Source organism: Lates calcarifer, linkage group LG11 (assembly GCF_001640805.2).
Source record: "Lates calcarifer isolate ASB-BC8 linkage group LG11, TLL_Latcal_v3, whole genome shotgun sequence".
Taxonomy (NCBI): domain Eukaryota; kingdom Metazoa; phylum Chordata; class Actinopteri; family Centropomidae; genus Lates; species Lates calcarifer.
The window spans coordinates 10,330,377-10,336,499 of NC_066843.1; the positions used below are offsets into that span (position 1 = coordinate 10,330,377).

Consider the following 6,123-nt stretch of genomic DNA (forward strand, 5'->3'; position numbering starts at 1 on the left):
TGTGAGGCAAGTTTTGCTGTACGTCTGGGAAATACAAGAAATGGAAGAATGAAAAGGAGACTGGAGGGAGAGAGAGGAAAGAGCAGATGATGGTTTCTTAGTCTTGCCAGATCTTTTCCTGCCTGTTGAAAGAAGAAACGTTTAAGCACATGAGAACTTGTTTGCTCTCTTAATTTAGCTGTTGATCTGGGGGATTGGAGTTGTAATTTCAGTTCTGTTTATGTAAAATAACTCCTAGGCTCAATTCAAGATTAGTTCCAGTACACACTGCAGATGCATTGCATGTCTTTTATTCAAATATTTAGATCATGACTTAAAAGCTGTAATTTCCACTGTAGCTTTTATGGTGTTTTGGCCATTTTTCTGTTTTCAAGATTTAGCTCTGTGTGCAATTTTACAACAGCAGGGAGCCTCTGCAGTTAAACTGACATACAGGAAATAATGCTTAATATTGCTTAATAGCATGGCCAAGCTGAGCGGCTGCTCACCTGAACTGAACTCTACATATACTACAGCCTTACAAAAACAACCATAGAGCCCTTGTTTTAACATTATTTGAAGTCTTGGTGTGTGTGTGTGTGTGTGTGTGTGTGTGTGTGTGTGTGTGTGTGCGTGCGCGTGCATACCGTATGTTTCCTCTGCTGGGTCAGCAAAAGTTCTGCTGATGTGGAAAGATGAAATACACACTGAGTAATATTGTTTTAATCAGTGCTGAGGACTCTGCCGAGCACACTGTGTCAAGATCGTTCTCTCCTGCTGCTGCCCCCCACTTTTATCTGGATACATGTGTGGCCCCTTGCAGTGACAAAAGAGCACAAATCATGACTTAATCAGATCTTACATCTGATGGTCATTTTGATATGTTGCTGTGTCCAGGCAGGGGAGGTTAAGGACAGCTTGTCCTCTGTTTCTATTCCCTTTGCAGTGTGCAAATTCACATTTCAGTAAATGGGAAGGCTTTCTCTTAAGATTTTTTCTTGCAGACTGCAGAGTCTTGATCTAAACAGATGCTTAAGGAATGGGATGAATATGTGATAAAAATGCATTCACATTACAAACTAGACTTTTTGGCATCCCAGATATGATCCCAGTTACTGTCACTTGTCTTGTTTTCTTGTTTCCTTCGTCTGGATATGATTTTGGACGGAAGTACTGAGGTTTTGGGATCCCGACAAACAAGAAAGCATTGTATGAAGCCTGAGGCTTTCCAGACGCTAGTGTGGCAACTGTAACTGTTGGTGACAGTCACTGGAATTCACCACTGAGTTTTAAAATTGAGCCCCTCACTTGCCTCTGGTCTTTCTAACTACTAGCTCCATGAACAGCTGCTCAGATCTTCATCACTTCTCATCACAGCTGTTTTCTTAAAAAGGCCATGTGAAGGAAGCAATCTTTCTCAGGGCTATCTCACATCCAGACCTCTCTGCATTCACTGCAGTGACCAACTTACTTTGGCTCCACAATACATCTCTCTTTCCCCACTTTGCTTTGAATTCAGTATCTTAATTGTTGACCTCAGGGAAATTACATTTAGAAGTTTAATCCTTCCCATCAGTGAATTGTAACTTTGCATCCAAATGGTTATGGCTATTTTAATTCAGAAAAGGGACAAGCCAAGAAATTGTGTCCTCCTGCCAGTAAAATTAGAGAGAGCTATAAACTTTTCTTACATGTGCTTACTCTGAAATGGCTGGATCTGATTAGTTTAAATGATACCTATACGCTTGAGCTAGTAGCTTCATCTGCCAGTCTTATGGAGCTTATTTGGATTTGACAGAGTCCTCTGGCATGCTTGATTATAGAACAGTTTTTTTTACCAATATGTGCTAGTGTGTTATCCCCACCTGCACCCCTTTCACCCTCAGCAACCTCTTCTCTGTCCACTACAGCCTACTCTTGTCTTCATTAATACATTACTCATTTGCTTATGCTTTTCTGAATAAATAAAATTCCCCCACCCACTGTCCCTCCATTCCTTTGAAATGAGAAGCACACTTGGGTTGCTTTCCAGGAGTGACAGGCGGTTCTGTTTAGGTGCTCTTTAATTCCACTGCTGTCTGTTGGAGGTGCACACACACACACACACACACACACACACACACACACACTCAACACCTCCTCAACTGCCCTCCTCAGTACCTCTCCTCAGTACATTTCCAAAGACGGATAAGCTTTTCAGTGCATGTGGCCATGCCTGGACTCGGCCAGTAACAGCCCCTCCTCCACCCCTCTCTCCCCTCACATTTCATCATTACTCCACCTCTTTAATTTCATCTAATTCTTTCCATCCTTTCCTTCTTATCTTACGGCATTGGTTGGATCATCACTCTCTATTTCTGGTTTCCTCCTTGATGTTTATATTTTGCCCCAAGTCAAGTTTCAACACCTTGTGCTTGTGAGGAAGCTGGACGTTCTTTATACTGCTTTAAAACAAGGCCAGCCTCAGCCTTTTTGTGGCACCAAATCCGACATGGAATTGGGGTCCTCCCTCTACATCTTAACTAACTTTGAAGTGTGACCCAAATGACTTGTCTCCCAAAGACTTGGAGCTATGTTAAGCTCTAAGCCATGTAATTTTAAATTGTTATGATGAAATATGTCGGAGGTTAAGGCCCAACATCTGTTTTTGTCTTAAATTTCCCTTGTACTATGTGAGTTTCTACTACTTACTCCTGCTGATATTCTTTTTAGAAAATTGGACTTAATGAGGAATGTGTTAAAGAAATGTTTGTATTATTTTTAAATGAACACTTCTCCCTTCACTAAAGAATGACAATTATTAAAGTGGAAATGATCAGTCTCTTAAATTTAGAAGATAATCAGCAGCTATTTTGATCATTGATCAATTGTCTCAGTCATCTGTTAAGCAAAGATGGTGAAAAAAAATGCCAAACACTGTGGTTACAGCATCTCAGATGTGGTGAATTGCTGCTTTTCGTTGTCATGCATCATAATAGATTGAATGTCTTTGAATTTTGGACTTTTGCTTTAACAAGACAACAATAACATGACATTTGAAGATGTCCCCTTGGGCTATGGGAAGTTGTGATGGATACTTTTTCATTGGTTTTTGACATTTCATAGATTAAATGATAATCAAAAATTTGAAGAAATAATTGTCAGATTAATTAAAATGCAGCCTTAGCAATTATCCACAACACTAGTTAAAGTATTTACAGATTTATTGTAGTTACAGGCATAATTTCATGACCACAGACAAACAGATAACATGATACTGCAAGATGAAATGAAAGCACTGCCTGTTTGAAAAGGTGTTCAAATCTTGGATTGTGACAAGATTTCTTTGTATGCATGTGAAGTCAAACACTAAACTGATGTCTGTACCAGCCCTCAGCTGTAGCCTCAGAGACACAACCAAATATGCATATAGGGGCTTTAAGAAATGGACACGGCCCTAGCAACCTTGAATTGTCCATCTCCAGTGTAAATTCATATGGACAGTCAGTCTGTACTGCACTGAGGGGAGACAATGACACCAGCGACAATCCTTGGATGGAACTGAATACCTGCATTGGGGAAATCACGCTGCCATATGTTTTTATGTGTAATAATCTACCAAAACAGCACATGAAATGAATTGCATATGTGCACTGCTAATGTATGATGCCAGGAACTAACCAAAGTCAAATTCTTCCTTGTGCTTTCTTTTCCTGTTTTTCTTTCTCTCTCACTTCTCATCTTTCCCCTCATTGCTTTTTGTGAGAGCAGCATCTGGGCCATCTGTTGGCATGGACTGGCAGCTGTATGGCATGAGAGGAACCAGTGGCACACCACCCTTCATCTGTTATTAGTACTTCAGAAAGATTTAGAGGGAGGGAAGGTGGGATGTGGGGCAGGAGAGGATGGGGAGAGCACTGCAGGGAAACGAGCAGAGGGCCAAAAACTGAAGCCAGAAAACCAGGTTCCAAAATCAAAGTGGTGGTGTGTTTTCTTTACTCAGCTCTTCTTTTCCCTCCCTGCTCTTTTACTCTCTGTTGCTACAATTCCTTTTTTGTTTGAATCCTACACGCTTGTTGATTAGCATGTAACAAACATCACAGAAAGTAAATGCAGCTCAAGAATGATAGAATGATAGATTAGATTTGAAATAGGAGGTATTTTACAATTGTGTCACTGATTTAATAAAGCAGTCAGTGTTTTCTGCTGCTTGCATCAGCATAGTTTTTCTGTACCATAGAGTCACATGTCACTCAGTTATTTGTATTCCATCTTTTTTGTAGCTTATGAAGAGTTGAATGTGTCATCTCATGATTTTTGTTGAGCTAATTTCATGCCCTCAACTGCTGACTGTAAATACTCTTGGCTGAGGTTGGAGAGATGGTTTGAGGTTACTGGGAGGTCAGCTGTGCTGTGTGGGCAGTAGGGCTATTTGGGAGATGGAAAACAGAGAGGGACAAAGAGAGAAAGAGACAGAAAAAGCGATTTGAGTTAAGGACTGAGAAGTGCAGAGGAAACCCATACGCTACTTGCTGCCACATGACCCTGTGCTTGAATACTCTGTCCTTGGCTGCCTTTGGGCAACCCTGAATTTGGAAACAAATGACAAAAACAAAAAATAGAGAGTGAAAGTGAAAAGTGAAATTTACTCAGAAGTACATAGAAGTAATAATCCATGTGGATTTTTCTTTCCTTGTTAATTGCTACAAGGGTCCCTTGAAACTACAATAGGGGCCATTGAGCAGTGCAGGCTGTGAGCGTCAAAGTTGGCTCCCATCCAGGAAACAGGTTTCTCTTAAAGCCAGGGGAAGAAAAGAGCGACTGTTTTATGGAAGGAAAGGAGAAACACACACACACACACACACTTGCTCTGTTCTCCCTCTCCTTTTCGTATTCACATATATGAACATTTTCAGATGCCTGGCGAGAGAGAGGGACAGAAACATACATGCATTCTTTCAGCCAGGGGCCTTCTTCTTATCTGACATCATCGATGTATCCTATCTATCCTTTTACCTGGAGCCACTCTAATTTGCACACATTAAGTCCCATCCATTGCCCTTCCTTTTTACATTTTTTTAATTTAGCAAATGAGAGGCTAAAACAGGCTAAACTCCTCCAACTCCAACTTGAAAAAATTTGTTAATGAACATTCAGAAATTCAGGACACATGGAAGTTAAAACAGCAGAGGAAGGAGGAAAAAGTTAAAGCCTCTTGACCTGCAGGGGGTGCATTGTTTCTCCTGTTATTTCACTAGGAAGTTTGCTCTCTCTGAGCAAATTGATATAATAGGGCCTGCATGACAGGAGTGGTGCTGTTTTATGTGTTTGTGTTGTTGCACAACAGCTCCTAGCCATGGGCCAGTATATGTGTGTGTTTGTTTGTGGGTGTGGGCGTGTGTGCGTGCATGCTGCATCCATTCCCTACCAGCATCCCACCTATAAAACACATGGGTGGTCAGCCTGTTTATTGTGTGGGTTTTGCAAACAATGCTCACCCATTAGACTTAGACCAGTGAGTCATTCATGAATGGTTAAATCCACTTACTACCTTAACCTGAGTGTTTTCAATCATTATCTTTATTTCCATTTTGCCTCCAGCTCATGGCTGGTAAGGAAGCAGTCCAAGACCTCTCGTCAACTGAAAGGACACATTGTTGTTTTGGGTGCTGCACTGTAAAGAAAATCTAATACTTTTGTAGAACATTTTGTTATTACTCACATCACCTTAGAAAGAGATGATTTAACACTTTTTAGTCATGCTAGTGGCATGACTCCAGGGATAGTAATGTCGGTCTGTCGGTTGGTTGGTCCAGACATAAACATCTAAACAAGTATCTGTTATGAATCATTAGCATGTTAGCAGTGTCACTGTGAGCATGTTATCATGCAGATGCTAATATTTTGCTCAAAGTGCAGGCTCTCAGTGCTGCTAGCATGTCTGTAGACTCTTGTATAGACAGTGAAGGAGTAGTGAAGGTCTGATATACGCACACATGAATGTCCATGATGCTTGGCACTTTACCACTACTGAAAGTAATTTTGCACAAATGCACAAACACACTCACACATGCCCTAGTGTGTTGATGATTATAACATCCAGCATAATTATACCTGCACTTATACCTTGGCACCCTTCTCTTTCTCTTTCCTGGACTCCCCCTA

General features: G+C 40.9%; 2 protein-coding genes across 2 annotated transcripts in view; both read left to right on the plus strand.

The window, feature by feature from the left end:
* The window catches only part of pam16 (presequence translocase associated motor 16), a 359,227-nt gene that overhangs the window by 295,538 nt on the left and 57,566 nt on the right, over positions 1–6,123 (plus strand). The window lies entirely within an intron of this gene.
* Positions 1–6,123, plus strand: part of coro7 (coronin 7) — a 106,279-nt gene that overhangs the window by 46,368 nt on the left and 53,788 nt on the right. The window lies entirely within an intron of this gene.